The following is an 18,184-nucleotide window of genomic DNA, read 5'->3' on the forward strand; positions in this document are numbered from 1 at the left end:
AAATCTAGAAAACAGCTGTGAAGAAAAATGAAGTATGTTTCAGATAAAATGAAACTGAATAAAGATACTTTGTAAAATTAATAAATTATAAATTACAGATATGGGGTTGGATTTGTTATGACATTCGAGATATTTTTTCAAATTCGTGAACTAGAACCATAAATGACAAGTCACTAACTAAACACTAAATGCCCTGTACTTAATTCTGATTTGCAATACTGCATAATTCAGAAGCATTGTTTCAGTTATCCAGGACTACATTCGAGCATCAAACGCACATATATTTCTATATAACAGAGAAGCGAAGCAACAATTTGACTCAGATGAACATCACCTTTCTTGTGCCAGAAAAATCACTATTTGAGAATTTTTTTCCATCTTTTTCCTCCAAATACTTAGAAACAAGAAATTTAACTGTCAAAGCTTTATTTCAGACAAATTCCTCTTCTCTTCATGCTGTCTGCAAGGTCAGCAACATTCAATTTTGTTCAGAAAAATAGACTTTAAAGATTTTTTATATTAAACATTTTGAACATGCAAACTGGAGCAGTTTAGTTTTTATTTCTTTCTGACTGTTTTTAGCCATTGTCCACAAGGAACTGTATGCATCTCTCTCTTTTGGAAAATAAGTCGTTATAGTTTTAAGAGTGTCACTCCACATCTAGACTACTTGATCAGGAATCTCTTTTCTTCAATTCTTTAACAGAATTTATACTTCTAAAGAAATTATAAAATGAGCAACTCTGTAATAGAACCCCAAGTGCTCAAGGCAGAATGTAAAAGAAGGAAACAGTTGGCTGCAGGAAAAGTTGTGGAAGAGTATACACACTTCCAAAAGGAGTGGGGACTGGGAACACATTGGAAAGCACTGGAAACATCCATATTCATGAAGAATGATGAAGCAGACAAAAAGTTCATTTTCCTGCCTTGTGAAATAATGTGTCTGACTATATGTACAAATAATGCTCAACTACAGTACAAGTATAACCGAACAAAAAGTAGTCTGAATAGGTTCAGCAGAGAAGATCACACACAAGCAACCTCCTCAACGTCTGAAGAATTTACGATCCAAGTTAACTATGGAAAACCCTAAGGCATGACATTCTCAGACTTCCTAAAGCGTACTGACATTCGAAAAGGCATTGGTTAAACTAAAGGCTGTAGGGTTAGATGTTACTCATATGTAAGAAATTAGATGTAAAGAAAATAATTATGTATTAGAGGAGTTTTGTGGGGATAGGTAAAATTCTTGGAAGTCCTTCCTTTATAGTACAGTGGATACATCTTCACGACATGGAATGCAGCAGTTTAAGAAGGCATCTCACCACCATCTTCTCAAGAGCAACTAGGGATGGGCAATAAATGAACCCACACATCCGAAAAATGAACTATAAAAAAAGCGACTGAATTGGATCCCCTGGGTCTACCTCTTTGGATCATTATTGTTTTTAGTTTGCATGAAGAAATTTTTAAAAATTAAATGAAACATTACTAAAATTTGCAATGATACCAAAGGTGAAAATATAGATTTCGAGGAAGAAGTTCAGAAGTTACATTAAGAGTTGGATAGAACACTTAAGTAGACAGAACAAGTAATAATAAAAATTCATACAAATGTGAGGGAATGCAAAAAGGAAGAGAAAGTAAGTAACCTTCTTACAATGGTGCTGAAACCTTTTGAGTCTGAGCAGTCTTATCAGACCCGATATTCAACATTGTAGCAGTATAAAGTAGGAGGCAACAAATCCAATAGAATATTCAACTCCAGAGACTTAATAATCAAATATATGCCAGAGAAATCCTGGTCAAACTCTGGGCTTTTTTGGTAAGTCCAGTTGTGAGCACAATGATAATAAGCAACTTTAAAATACAAGTCAAAACGCAGAAAAGAGCCCTAACACTGATCCTTAATATTGCATGAATGAATGGAGAAACTTAAAGTTTACTTCCTGGAACAGTGTTATAAAGGTGATTGTAAAGCAGTACGTAAATCCTTAATCTTAAGCTTTTCAGATCACAAACAGCATTTTTATAGTAGCAAAATCATACATCCAAATAATATATTTATTAATTTAACTTTATCTTTACCAGTTTTAAACCGGTAAATAAAGACTAAGATGCTGTATAAGATATACTAAATAAAGTTGAATATCTGGTATTTAGTAGGAGTGGTTTAATAGCAGTACACAATGGTTTCTACAGAACTTGGATCAGGTCTAAGCTTGGCAGCAATGTTGTGGGGCTTTACAGCATACATAGGTTCAGTTCATCCAACTTCACTTTGGTCGGGGAACCAGACATTCAGCAGAATTGAGGCTGGAAATGCAGTTTGGCTCATTGACTGATTCCTGGTGTCTCCCAGCAGAAGGAAAAAGAAATGGAGGCCAAATCAGGTGATACAATCTATGAATTGCCTAGCTAAACATTGCCAATGCTGTCTTGATAAATGAAGCGTATTGCCCGTGAACAGAAAACAGCTTGCATTGTCACAGTTCTGTACAAAACTAAAATAATGCCTAATCCCAGAAAGCTTTTAGGAGAGATAGAAACCTTGTAGCACTAACAGACAAAAATATGCAGCCATGGTGTTGTAAAATATGTATTTCTCCACTTGTTATTTTGGAGAGAAATCGGTTCTCTTATTCTTGATCAAGTATGCTTCTGCGCTCAATCCCCTCAGTCCCAGACAGGTAATTATCACGTATATTATGTTTTTATTTGATTTTTTTCAACAAAATCATGAAACTGTTGTCATTTCTGTGTGCTGAAGCAGCAAACTGGAGGACTGTTCTAATGGCAACAGGCTGTCTTTGCAAATCATCCATTGTTCATTTGTGAACTTGAACAGTGAAGGCCAGCATTCTAATTACTATGTTAATCCTACTCATGTCTTTGCATGCCATCTACACTTGCACAGACTGCAGCAAAAGTTATCTGAAAGTCTGCCTCATAATACCCACAGCACACCAGACATGATGACATCATTTATAGTATACAGACTGTTGTTTAGAGCTCAATCACTGTCCCAAACTTACTATCAACATTATTAACCTCCAAATACTAGGCTTCTTTAGAAGAGTTTGTTACAAAAGGTCCAAAAATATTGAGATGATTTAAATTACTTTTGTCGAAAAGAAACAGTTCTTCTGTAATGAACAAAATCTAAATAGAAAGTTGTAGTTCCAACTTTAGTCTGGCAATAGTGTAAATTGCACTTTTTGGGTTTTTTTTGATGTTTAATGTTTGTGTCCATTAAAATAGTTCAAATATTCTACAGTATTCAATGTAGTCAACATTCATTTTTACCTTCACTGGTACATTGAAAGGATAAGTACATCATTAACGAGCAGCAAGAAAGCTATAATTAGAAAGACAATTTCTAAATTGATTGATTATTCACAAGAGTAATTCAGTCATTTCAAATGCAGAAAGATGAAAAATGAATGTGATAAGAAACCTTGTCATTGCTTTAAATACACCATTTTTACCTATGTTAGATTGTTTGCTTTTCAATATAAAAATCAAATGACTTTTAAGTTAGCTTAGAGACTATTAAACTATAATTTCTATCCAAGCAGGATTCTAATTTTGTAACCACATCTTACACATATCCCTCTCTTTTAAGCACTCACAGTTCACAGCTGCATCAGTTCATCTTCTTTTAAATAAAAAAAAATTCTTTTGTATTATTACCTGAGGGAAAATATAAATGAAAATTACAACTTTTAGGTACATAAAAATGCAACATTCTGCATTCATTTCTGTTTTATTGAGGGCATGGACTGGGACAGGGTGGCTGCTGACAGCTACCCTCCTGTCCAATGTATGCTTCTGTCAACAATTACACTTAGGAGCTCGTGCTCATGGGATCCATGGCAACTTTGCAAGTTGAATCCAAAATTGGCTTACTGACAGGAGATAGACAGTGGTGGTAGGAGGCTGCTGTGTGACTGGAGCAGTGACATAGCACAGTGATCAATGCTGGATCCCTTTATTGTTTGTGATATTCATAAATGATGCAGACAAGAACATTGGGGGTGATGATAAGTAAGTTTATGACACAAAGATTGACTGGGTGGTTGAAAGGTTATGGAGGATGTAAATCGATTGGTCAGATAAGCAGATCAGTGGTTGGTGGAATTTAACTCAGGTAAATGTGAGGTGATGCACTTTGGAAGAAGGAATGGGACAAGGGAATACTCAATGAATGGCAAAAATGTCTAGGAAGCTCAGAGACTGAAGGTGGCATAATAGGGTAGTTAAGGGGGCATGCTGTTGCCTTTACCAGTTATGGCAAAGATTATAAGAGCACTGAATTGTACAGAACTGTAGTTAGGCCAGAGCAGACGTATTAAATACAATTCTGGTCACAACATTATAGGAAGGATGTAATTGCCCTGGAGGGAATGCAAAGAAAATTCACCAGGACGTTGCCTGGGATACAGCACTTCAGCTATGAAGAGAGACAGAATAAGTTGTTTTCTTTGGAGCAGTCAAGTTTGAGGGAGGATATGTTAGAGGTGTATAAGATTATGAAGGGAATGGATGGAGTGAATGGAAAGCAGCTATTCCCCTTAGTCAAAGGGCCAATGACAAGGAGACAACAGTTTAGAGGGGATTTCAGGAAAACCTTTTTCACCCAGAGCATGGTGGGGGTCTGGAATGCACCACCTGCAAGGATAGTTGAGGCGGGAAACCTCACAACCTTTAAAAAGTACATGGATGAGCACGTGAAGTTCCATAACATTCAAAACTTTGGGTCTAGTGTGGCAAAGTGGGGCAAGGGCAAGTAGTTGTATATATTTGGTGGTACTGACTTGACGGGCTGAAGAATCTTTTCTGTACTGTATGATTCTAACACTATTTACACGGGATCATTCCTCAACCTCAGGAGTATTGGGAAGTGCTGGGGACAGGCCTCCTCGTATCAAATGTTCGAACTACCGGCCTCTGACTGGTTGACAGTCCTTTTTAATGTGGAGTCTTCGTGAAGAGGGAGGTCCATCAATGTCCACTTAAGTGTCTGATGGGCACAAGATCAGCCAGACTTTCTTCTAAGAGTGGGCACAGAGTACCCACCTAGAAGAGGATATTGCACCCTATACATCATCAGAATATCTTATTATTTGAACTCAACATGCTCAGTGCATCAGGATCTTTCCCAGCTCAATTTCTCTACAAATCCTGTATTTCGCATTGATCCAGGTTAAAGTAAAGTTAGTTTTTGTTTTCTGCTGCTAATAGTGAATATCAGTAATAGAACTATAGAATCATAGAAAGTTATACACATAAAGAGGCTGTTTGATTCATCATTTATAACCCAGTCAAATACGAAGTAACTAGTCGCTTAGTTTAATTCCACCTATCAATACCTGGTCCACTGCCTTCAGGTTACAGAACGTCATATCCAGGTAGCTTTTACATGAATTGAAAGTTTCTACCTTCACCAATAATTCAGGCTGCGAACGCCGAAAGATGATGGTAACTCTCAATAGATAAACAATTACAAACTAAAGCACCAAACCTGACTGAGTTAACATAACGGAAAATTTGCAGAAAAACATGACTGAGTACAATCTCACACAGGGGAAAAGAAGGCGCAATTATACTCACAGGTTTGATATACTTATAAACAGATGAAAGACTTCACATTATGCAATGCTTAGAACTAATGAATAATGCAAACGAGGGTGGGGAAAGATATTCTTTCAAAATAGCAATATGTGTAATTAGGCTGCGGTACAAAATATAAAAATAAAGTTGATAGTTACTTAGAAGACTCACAAAGAAATTCTTGAATATTGGTGAAGATCAGTTTGGCAATTTTACTTATTTGAAATAGAAGCAGGATAAGGAGAGATGCACATCGTCCAAATAACACTTGATTCTTAGGTTGAGAAATGATCAGTAATTTATTGTCATGCATGAATGAAATGGAATAGTGTCTACAATACAGTGGCTTTATTATTTTGAGTTCACTAGGTTCAGTTCCTGAAAATGTCAGGTTAGATTCTGTTCATTCAACAAAAACTATTTATAATAAGCACAAATCAAGGCTCTTAACATGTCTATTACATAATTTTTCCTCATCATTCTTTTAGGAGTTTGGAAAGGTCATGAGAACTTTCAATGGCAATATTTTGATTCAGCAACATGTTCCACTTATGCAACTAATTGTGCAGGACAAAAACCACAGTAAAATTACAGGGAATTTGTCAGCCTGAACAAATCTTCCTTCACCATCATCAACATGCTGAGTATTAATATGCTGAGCCTCAAAAAGAATTCTAAGTCTAGTATTTCTCAAAAGCAATTTCCAAATTCAAATCCTACATTACAAAAATGCTGCGTGGGTTTGAGTTCCAGTTGCTGCCAACTCCATAGTAACTTATTTTGAAAATACCCTTGTGGAATCCAAACTAGCAGAATTTGAGATAGGCATGCAGAATTGTTAGTTAGGAAGGTACCCTGGGGATGGCGAGAATCCAAGCTGGACAATTGTAACTGTGTGGTTAACGAGTAAACAACAACCAATGTAATGCTCCTACTATAATATACTGATTCACAACTGATCAGCTGCTCACAACTATGAGAAATGAACTTTTCTCTCACGCTGCAGGTACAGAAAATGTAGTTTCCGCTGAATAATACTTCCTGTTAGATAAAGAAGTCTATTAATGGTCTTATTTGTCTAACATCAGGGGATTCAATAAAACAAAATAAAAGCAGGTCAGTTCCAGGCTGTTCGAATACACTATAAAACTTCATTTCACTAAGTTGGCGCCAAGTGAGGAAATTAGCTGTTTAGTATGACCAGTGTTGCGAAAATAAACATTAGTTACGCTCATAAAAAACATAGCTGTTTCACACAGCTAAGGAGAGGTTGTCATTCTCTTCAGATGAAACATACACAAGTTTGTGCAGCTAAATCTGACAGGAACTTATTTGAGGTTTTAAATATACTCGTCTTTTGCCGGTTAAAATGTATGATAAAGCACAAAATACAAAATAAGCTTCCCTGTGGAAACTTGTTGGATGGTGTAATACAAGGCAGATTTCTTATTTCAACCTATGAAGAAAACTCAAAAATTAACAAAAAATGAAAGTTATTAATCACCTTCAGTTAAATAACTCCAGGTAAAGAGGGTTTTACATGTAAAACAGCTGTAAAACATGTTTCGCCAACTAAAGATAGGAATCTTGAAGCTAAAATGTAGCTATCATTGGAAAGCTTTGTCTTGGTTTTTTTTTGCAGAATGCAGGTAAATCTACATTTTGTTTTAATGACTCTGTTTCTGTTCGAACAACTTAATTGACCAGTTCAGAAGCTATTAACAATCAACTACATGTTAAACAGGAGTCACATAAAGGTCATACCTAGTAGGGGTGAAAGATCCTCTTCTTTAAACAAGGTCAGCGAATTAGTTGGGTTCACAAAAACCAACACTTTCCGTGGTCATTTTTATGCTTCCAAGTGACAAATTACCACATTTACTGAATTGCAAAGTCAGAATTTACAATGATGGGATTAAGGTTCTTAATTTCTGGCATGATAACCAAAATGCTACCATAGCCAAAACACAAGCGCTTTATTCTCAGTTTGTGTTATTCATACAGTTTTCTGAAAGGGATCTGGACTGATTAGGATTTCAATCTTGTCCCTGTCAAAAATTACTCTCCCGGCAATGATGACAAATCTGTCAGAGGCTGTTCATGTACGTCAGCACACTTCTGACACAGAAGTGACAATAACTTGATGGAGGCAATTCAAAAAGCTTCAATTTATAATTGACATGGTATAAGAATCAAAGAAAGACTTGAAAAATAGTTAAGGATGAGAACATAAATCACAACTGCACTCATTTCTATTGATAACGTGAAGGTATTTTGTTTCTTAAATACAGAGAAACTAAATTGTGAAAAAAAAGTTGACAAAATTGGAATTAAATTATTGTCCCACAAGAGAGAACATGTAAAAAAATTAACAACACCAGGTTAGTCTGATTTCAGAGGTGTGTTGTTTAGTATACAATTATCAGCAAAGCTTTGGGAAACTTTCACAGGAGCTCCTCCTTTCTACATAAGCTTTGTAAAACAAGAATAAGAATCTGTGAATTTGCATCTTTGAATTTTCTAAAAGATAGATTTCCGAAAAGAAAGAAGAAACCTTATATTTACAGATGATCTTTCATGAACTCAGGATTTCCCCAAAATGCTTTTGCAGCCAAGTCTCACAAACAATACCGTGATAATGATCAGATTTAGAGATGATGGCTGAGGGACAAGCTTTAGCCAGGGCACTGAAGAGAAGTCCCCTGCTCTTCAGATAGTATGGCAAGGCCTTTTACATGCATCTGAAGTGGATAATAACAGTCAGCTTAACATCTGATACAAAAAATGGCACTTCCATCAGTCAGCATGCCCTCAATGTGTATTGGAGTGTCAGCCTAGATTTTATTCAAATACAACTCAAACCCACAACCTTCTGGCTTGGCTGCAGTCTTGTGACAACTATTATGATCATCCGTTTTAATTTCCTTTATTTTAGTTTTATCTATCTTCTTAAGATAATATTAAAGAATTCAGTCATGTCCTGATGGATGTTTTAAGGAAATTACAACATACAGAAGTTATGTCAAAACTAAAGGAGGAAATATGGTCCCAATTTATAAAAAGTTATGTCGTTAAGTCCATGGTCCTGAAATACAACAGGTATTCTCTTGTGCCTCGGTGAGGAAGGGTGATTGGGCAAATTTTTTGGTCTCCCTCAGTCAGTAGTTTGCTTTTTAGCACACAGTCATATCAAAATTCATTTAAAATGTAGTACTAGTCAAAATTGAGAGAAGGCTTTTTTGAGTGAAATGAAGTGGAACTCCACTATTTAATCACCCAAACATGACATCATTCAAACTCACACAGAGGTATTTGGTTTTAAAAAGAGGAGTACAATCAGAAGATAAAGAATATGCTGTTTTAAAAGTTCTTAGCGTCTATGAGTTATAATAGTTCAACCTGAAACAATGGCTGTTTTGTTGATGGATGGCATCTTTAATCAATTGTGAAATTCACAAAATCCTTAAGCTGTTAATGAATGGACGTTTCTCTAATTCGTTTTATCATTGGTACTAGCTTCCAATGTTGACAAGGACACAGAGGAAGAGACTCCCTCTAATCTCTGCTATTACCAAGGCAATTTCTTTCTCCTTCTCTGCTGCTCTTGCAAAGGCGATACTGAAATATGGGTTATGGACCATACCATAAATAAGATATTCCTGAATCCAGTTTCATTGTCTTTCCAAGCTGGATGGTTGCACACTATCTTTCATGTTCATTACATAGAACTTATTAGATAACTATCAACTGAAACAGGAGATGTGACTTTCTTGAAGCCTGACACAGTTGACTGGGTTCAATAGCTTTGGATGAAAAGTTAGTTTCAGTTCAGATAATTTGTTCATTCCACATTAAGATGAGCTTCACAGAAACCAATCGGTGGTCAGGTGATCACTGCAACCATTTTGGGTCTACGTTTCTTTCTTTTTAAAAACCATTTTAGTCCACAAAGATATTAGATATTAAAATCAGATGATGGAAATTAAAATTGATGGTCCACATTTTACCACTATCATGACCATTATATAGAGTCACAGAGTCATAGAGATATACAGCACGAAAACAGACCAATCGGTCAACCTTGTCCATGCTGACCAGATATAAATCCAGTCCCATTTGCTAGCAATTGGTCCATATCCCTCTAAACCCTTCCTATTCAATTACCCATCCAGATGCCTATTAGATGCTGTAATCGTACCAGGCTCCAGCATTTCCTCTGGCAGCTCATGCCATACACGCATCACCCTCTGCATGAGAACATTGCTCCTTAGGTCCCTTTCATATTTTTTCCTGCTCAGTGAAAACCTATGCCCTCTAGTTTTGGACTCCCCCACCCCAGGGAAAAGACTTTGCCGATTGACCCGATCCATGCCCTTCATGGTTTTATAAACCTTTATAAGGTCACCTCTCAGCTTCTCATGCTCCAGAGAAAATAGCCCCAGTTTATTCAGCCTCTCCCAATACCTCAAACCTTCCAGTCTTGGCAACATCCCGTAAATCTTTTCTGAACCCTTTCAAGTTTCACAACATCCTTCCTATAGCAGGGAGGCCAGAACTGCACATGATACTCCAAAAGTAGCCAAATCAATGTCCTGTACAGCCGCAACCTGACCTCCCAACTCCTATACTCAATACTCTGACCAATAAGGGCAAGCGTACCAAAAGCCACTGGCCTGAGGAGTGGCAGATGGAGTTTAATTTAGATAAATGTGAGGTACTGCATTTTGGAAAGTCAAATCGGGGCAACAATTATACACTTAATGGTAAGATTGTGGGGAGTGTTGCTGAACAAAGAGACCTTGGAGTGCAGGTTCATAGTTCCTTGAAAGTGAAGTCACAAATAGATAGGATAGTGAAGGTGTTTGGTATGCTTGCCTTCATTGGTCAGTGCATTCAGTATAGGGTGCATTCAGTTGAGATGTCATGCTGCAGCTGTACAGGATTATGATGCAACTCCTTGCTGATTATAAACTTATTACCCGTCAGCAATGTCAAACATATCCATTCCGAATATTACAAAAATTGTGTGTCGTGCCATTATATTTTGATTGCTTGTGCTGTACTGGAGGTAAATTAAGTAGGAAGAAACAAAGGTTCACATTTTGAGTGTACAGGCAAATTCTCCCTAACTTGCAAGACCAGAGACAAATATTCATTGTTTCTTATTCAGCTTTGTATGCTTATACTTTAGCGATGTATAGTGTATTATTCCCGTCCTTATAATACTCTGCATTCTTTTCATTACATAAATAATGTAACAACAGCTTTCTGTTTAATACTTTTTTTTAGATATAAATGTATATCTTTCTCTATCAGTTTCCCATTCAACTCTGGGTCAAGCGAGACATTGAGGTTAGCATGCACTCAACTCACATTAAGATCAAATCACTGCTAAATGGAGTATAACTAATTGCATGCATACCTATTGTAGTAACCAGCTGGTCTTTCACTCTGACAGATTTAGATAGAAATGTCACCAATTCAGAATACAGTGCCCTAAAATCTTTTGTTCAATGTCAGAACCTTGCATTAAATGCTGATCTGACATAATATTGTGCATTTGCCTAGTTGTATTTAGAAAGGTCAGACTTGTGATCTATGAAACAGAACTTCTTCAGTGCAAGTATCCATATACAGAACTGTGAAGAGGATCAGCACAGAACAATGTTCACCCAGGGAGTAGTGAACCCATGGAATTTGCTTACACAGAAAGCAATCTAGACTAAAACATTGTACGAATTCAAAGAGCTGAATATAGCACTTACGACTAAAGGGATCAAAGTATATCGGGGAAAGCAGGAACAGGCTGTTGAGTTGAGTGATCGACCATGATCATAATGAATGGCAGAGCAGGACTGAAGGGCTGAATGGCCTACTCCTGCTTCTATTTTCTATGTTTTTTTGTTTCTAGAAGACTTACTCTTCTTCTATGACATTAAATATTTCCCAGAAAACAGGAGCTAAAGGCCCACTTTCTCATCAAATGATTGTGGGTTACTGAATGGATGGGTGAAAGGGTGAGCTGAATAGGTGGGTGAGACAGTGAGATAGAGTAGGTGGGGAAGCTGGCTGGGTGAGTGGGCTGCTGGGATTAGTTGGGTACTTAGTTGGGTCTGGTTGGGGGTGCAATTAGATTATGGGTTAATTCAGCAGTCATTCAGGATAGTTCAGCAAGTGGTTTGAATTTGGCTGGAGGGTTTGGGGTAGTCAGGGTCATTTATGGGGATGGCAACCAGATATGGTCAGTTGTGTTGTTGCCCAGAAGTTAGACCAGGTTTTAATCTAACACTAGCTATTATCTAACATAACTGGATGATTATGAAACAGGTAAAGAACAGCAGATCTGCCTTAAGAGTCCATAGTTGGAGGCATATTTGCAGATCAAGGTTTAAAACTGAGCAATTGCCAAGGGAGCAGTGGATTAGGGTTATTATTGGCTAAATGAAGTGAAAGGTCTGAGAAGGAAAATCATGTTGCAGGTAAAGTTACAGATGTTGCCCTGCACCAAACCACCTTCTTCGATTGGAATAATGCATTATGCATTGTGCTGTGCATTGCTAGTGCCATTGCAAAACAGTATGAAAGAATGCAAAACAATGTATCTTTGACCTTATTGAATGCAATTTTTATGGGCCATCTTTATAGGAAAGCAACGATATAACAGAAAAATACATGCACACATTCACAGTAAAAAATTGCAGTGCAGGATTATATATTTGTAAATGAATTTCAATGCTTATCAATTTTAAAAACCATGAAAACTATCAGTTGTAGTTCAGGATTTCATTTTAATCCCCTGATTGTGTGTCTGCACCTTTTCAGATATTCATTATTTTCGATGTGCTGGGCTGCACTTCGGATCAGTAATTCTCATTTCTGAAGATAAAACTTGGTGAAACATATTTGTTTCGAAGTATTTGTACCCAATTAATAGAAGAAAATAACCCCTAGAGCGAAAGAAGAAAGCTTATACTTGGCAGGTTGCCTATTTGTAAACCATTTTCAAAGAAAAGCTATCATTTGCATGTGCAGCCATTCTCCTACTGGAATGAAAAATCCACCTTAATGCCAAAGTTAGTCTCGTACAGGAAAATGATTAAATGAGTGAGAGATTGTATTCAAATACAAGACATTACAAAAAGTTGGGAACTTCACAGGGGCAAAATGGAGAACTGACCGAACAATGTTGCTAAAATTTTACCAGGAACAAACAATGATTATTACAAAATGAAATAATACACAAGTTTAGAATCTGTAAAAGGCTTTCATTATCCAAATGATGACTAAAAGCACATTAGCAGCATTGTGCATATTGTATTTTATACTGCTTCAATTCAAGTGAAGTACTTTTAAAAAGAATACACCAATAATTACAGAATATTCGTTTTTTCATCGCTGAAAATATGACTATTTTAACAAATTACAATTTCGTGAATGGAGTTATCGTTTAAAATTACTTCTTGCAGTCAAATTTGTTGCTCTAAATGACTACACAATTCTTCACAACAAATTATACTACTCAGTAATTCAACTATCTTTACAGAAATATTCCTTAAATTAGAAAGATACATTCTGTGAGATGACATTCAAGCCACCATTTACTGCTGAAGTTTGAGGAGGGACATTGGGTAACTTCCAGATGAAGTATTACAAAAATCTTTGAAAGAACAATTCCACGCTACTGAACACTAGAATCATATTCCACAAATGAATGTTTAAAACAATTGCTAAACTGTATATATAAGGAGAACAGAAATTAGTTCTGAAGAAGGTTCACTGTCAACTGAAATATTAACTTGTTTTCTCTCCACAGATGCTGCCAGATCTGCTGAGTTTCTCAGCAATTTCTGTTTTTGTTTCAGATTTCCAGCATCTTCAGTTACCATAGCATCACAGAGTCATTGAGCACAGAAACAGACCCTTCCATCCAAACCCGTCCGTGCCAACTAAGTTTCCCAAACAAAAAGTAGTTCCATTTACCTGTATATGGTCCATATCCCTCTAAACCTTTCCTATTTATATACCTGTCCAAATGTCTCTTAAATGTTGCAACTGTACATGCATTTGCCACATCGTCTGGCAGTTCATCCCATATACAAACCACCTGTGTGAAAATGTTACCCCTCAGGTTCCTTTCAAAACTTTCTCTTGCCTTAAAATTATGCTCACTAGTTTTGAACTCCCCAAACCTAGGGAAAAAAAAACCTTTGTTGTTCACTTTATCTGTGCCCTTCATGATTTTATAAACCTCTATATGGTCACCCCTCAACCTCCTATACTCCTGCCAAAGGAGTCCCAGCTTGTCCAGCCTCTCCTTATAACTCAAACACTCCAGTCCTGGTAACATCCTTATAAATCCTTTCTTCACCCTCTCCAATTCAATAATATGCTTGTTATAGCAGTTTTTTTTTGTTTAGCAGATAATATTGAAACCGACTAATTAATCTATTTTCATGGGTAAATATGGTTTGCAAACTTAAACTATAGTAATATAAATTTGTCACTTAAAGTATTTGTCTTTAAGTTGAAGAAAGTTAGCAGACTGGAATGCCAATGTAACTACTTATCTCTTAAAGATGTTATCAAGTATTATGTCATTAGCCTGTATACCCAGGACATTTTTAGAGCACTTATGCCAACTGAACAATTATGATTTTGAATATGTGTAACTGATAATCTTATTTTTTCTGAATAAACAAAAGATGTACACACTCACAAAGGCATTACTTTACTAAGCTAATAAATATACTGTGCAATGTAGCTATATTTTATATTTTAATAATGGAATACTACCTAAAATGTACAAAATCAGAAATTGCTGGAAAACTCAGCAGGTCTGGTAGCATCTGTGAAAAGTCCTGAACCATTCAGAAGAAGGGTCACTGGATCCAAAGCATGAACTCTGCCTTTTCTCCACAGATGCTACCAGATCTATTGAGTTTTTCCAGCAACTTCTGATTTTGTTTCTGAATTCCAGTACCTGCAGTTTATTTTGTTTAACACCTAAAATGTACAATTTGACAGATCACAAATGTAATAAAAAATGTTAGCATGAACTATTCAGGTCAAATCTTTAAACAAACAGTGTCTTTTATCTTTTCTAAATAATCTTTCATTATGCATGTCACATGGACTTTGGAAAACTCAATAATTACTTTTGCAATAGAGAACAGTTTGGCAGTGGGAGGTGAGTGGTAGGGGAGAATTATCAAAATAAAATCTCTGGAAAAAGTGACTTCTCAGACACGGATGGCCTACAGATTTCCATCAGATCAACAGGTCATCACAAGAAATATTCTTCTTCATATCCAACTGGAAGGAGTTGTCATTGATTGTGGTAATACGTTACATAGCAATATTTTGCAAAACAAGCCTTGTTTTAAAAAATATGTGTACATGTGCGAACATGTTTGCACCCTCTGACAAGCTATTAGTGTCAAATAGCTTCATGTCTTTCCTTGCAAACTGCAGACTCAAACACAGTAGATTCAGAAAGTGTTGTTTGAGACTGTTCAATACAAGGAAAAGCTTCAATCTTAGAGCGCTCAATTATTAATCATATATTAATTAATAAATAATGCCCACTTCAAACAAAATGGTGTAGGAAAATTCCACTAACAAATGCTTAGAAATCTAATCAGTGATGCTAATATAACAGCAAAATACTGTGAATGCTGGAAAACTGAAATAAATGTTACCTAGAACATGCACCACAATTCTTCACTTAGCAACTGTCTTCTGCTCCCATTTACATTTGTTTTACATACAACTAAGAATTTTCTCAGACAAAATTAGAGAAAAAAGAAATACCAAACAGACATACATGTGTTTTCCTATAGTTTATTGTTCCCCCTTGATTATTTTAAAATTGATTCTTCGTCCAGGTGAAGGCAGGGAAGGTTAATAGGCTTCTGCTTCATTAGATTTGAACTAAACTAAAGAACATGTATTTTGACTGCCACTTACAAAAAAATTAAATGAAATAAATTTCAATAATTCGAGTTCAGTTTTTGTTGAATCGGCATCACAATAAGAACAGACATAATTCTGTGAAAATTAGAAAAATCAACAAGAATGAATCTTTCAGATGTGAAAAAGATGACGTGAGTGCCGGGAAGGTTGCTTTATTAATGCCAAGATATAATAGAGAGAACTGACATTGAACATAAACAGAAGAAAATATTTCTTTACTAAGAATCAGTTTCATTTGAAATTAATAAATAGGTAAATATATATGTAATAACAAATGCAAAACATTCCTGGTATGCATTTTTCTACCATATCAAATTTTCTTTGACAGATTTCAGCTTTAAACACGTATATGCCCATTCTGCTTTGAATCACTGGAATCATAAAATAGTACCAAACTAGAACTTAACAGATATGAATCATACAGTCTCAGGAAACTGGCTAATAAACTACTAATGAGGAACCACTAAAATAAGAAAACAACAAAGGAAGCATGAATAATTGCAGCTGCCAACAAACTTGAACAGTAATGTAAAGGAGAATCTGAACTAACTTTAATTTGCTTTCTGCTACCAGTTTGCTTCCTTCACCAAGCTGAACACTTATGACCGGACATAAGCCAAGATGTAATAAGAGACTTTAAAAAAACTTGCACATCATTAAACATATCTGTGCATTGGCATTTTGTAAATTACAAAATGATTGCAATAATTCATACTAAGGAGCCAGATGCAGTAGAAGTAACTGAAATATAGCTATATAAACAACAGGACCGGCAGCTCCTTATCTATCAGAGCCATTGGACTCTTTCAAATCCACAGAATCCAGAAGGAATGAGCCTGAGGAGAAGAGTGATAGAGGACATTAACAGGGGTACTCTACAAAATACCAAGTGAAGAGAAATGAATGAAGATATACATAAGCAAGCCATGCGAAATGAACCAAAACCACAAAACGCCCAATAATCACAGACGGTTTTAATCATTCCCAAGTGAGATGGCAAGAAAACAGGAAAGGGGAAAAGGGAACGGAGACTTTACACAGTGTTCAGGACTGATCAATTACTCAATACACAGAAAAACTGGTAAGAGACAGGTCACTTTTGGATCCAATGTTAAAATGAACCAAAGTAGCTCAGTTAGTGCAGGGGAACATCAAGGCAAGTGATCATAAAGTAAGAGCAGGTGAGGTGAAGTCCCCGAGGCAGGCAATCAGAATCACAAAGAAGGAAGTGGTCTGAGAACTTGAAAACAGCATGGGGACTCTTTACTGGGACATGTCTCCTGCACTTAGTTTGCACTTAAGTACAGGTGAGAAGCTAATTGGTGAGTACTGGCAGAAGGTTGGGAGTGAAAGATGAAACGATTAGCATAGAACACTGTATCAATGATTGTCCTTGCACATACTGTCAACTTTACAACATTGCAGCAATTTAGTTTGCTGATGTAATAATGGGTTTGACATACTTTGCTAAAATCAGAGATTAGGTAGATGGCACTATTTAATCAGGCCTTTTCAAATGTTTGGGCATTTGAAACTGCAACTAGATGAAAAAGGAAAACAATGAAATTGACCCAATGTTACGAACAGGATGACTGCATGAATTCTCCTGCCATATCCTTTCCCCCAAAGTATAAAGACAAATTACTATTACAAAGCTCATATTATTATAGTTAACACTTTGCATGCAATGAAAAAGTTCAAAGCTGAAGATTTATGTTTTCTACAATCAAATCTTCCAAATAGAGAATACACTCCGGTGCTACATGAACATTTAGAAGTAACAAACAAAATGCCAGTATATTCATCTCATGAAGTCCCAACTTCAAATACTAAAGTAGTAACATATATTGTGTCTATTCTGAGTCCAAGCCACAGTTCTCAACTGACAAATTGACTGTTGGTCATGAAGCCAAACTCAACTGTTTTCCAATTCCACTCTGTGAAGTGTAAAGGACCACTTGATTCAAGCATTACTCATTCTACCATGGCACATTGTATACATAATCAACAAAGTATATATAGATAGAAGTTATTATTGCACAGTTGATGCTTGGAAAATAACAAAAAAAGGGACAATGTAACTGAGAATAGTTAGAAGGCCTTCCACAATTGAATTATATTAGCACTAAATCCGAGCCACATTTCTGCACCTCAGTTTTAGGTATTTCAAAAAAGACAGCTTAGCAGCATTGACGAGTGGATTGTCATGGGCCGGGTATCAAGGAGTGCTTAAGCCCCAAACACTACATCACTGTAGTGTTTCCCTCCCTCCCTCCTCTAACCAAAAAACAAACTGGGGAGAGAGACATACTATTGGAAAATTTGTTGGTAGCAGAGTCAGTAGTAAGGCTTTGGCTCGAGAGGCTTCGGTGAGCAGTAGCTCAGCAAAAAGTACAGGTAAGCTCAGGTAAAGTCCTTTTAAATTTCCTCTTTAGTCTTAAAGCAGTTGAGATGATAGTTAGGGCAGTGGCATGCTGTCTCTGCAGGATGTGGGAGCTCAGGGAGACCTCCAACGTCCCTGATGACTATACCTAAGGGAAGTGCAACCAGCTGCAGAACTTGGAGACTGTGTTAGGGAGCTGGACCTGGAACTGGATCT

General features: G+C 36.5%; 1 protein-coding gene across 1 annotated transcript in view; it reads right to left on the reverse strand.

Moving 5' to 3' along the window:
• The window catches only part of scfd2 (sec1 family domain containing 2), a 272,505-nt gene that overhangs the window by 168,952 nt on the left and 85,369 nt on the right, over positions 1-18,184 (reverse strand). The gene's annotated exons all lie outside the window — the stretch shown is intronic.

Source organism: Rhincodon typus, chromosome 1, assembly GCF_021869965.1.
Source record: "Rhincodon typus isolate 14 chromosome 1, sRhiTyp1.1, whole genome shotgun sequence".
Taxonomy (NCBI): domain Eukaryota; kingdom Metazoa; phylum Chordata; class Chondrichthyes; order Orectolobiformes; family Rhincodontidae; genus Rhincodon; species Rhincodon typus.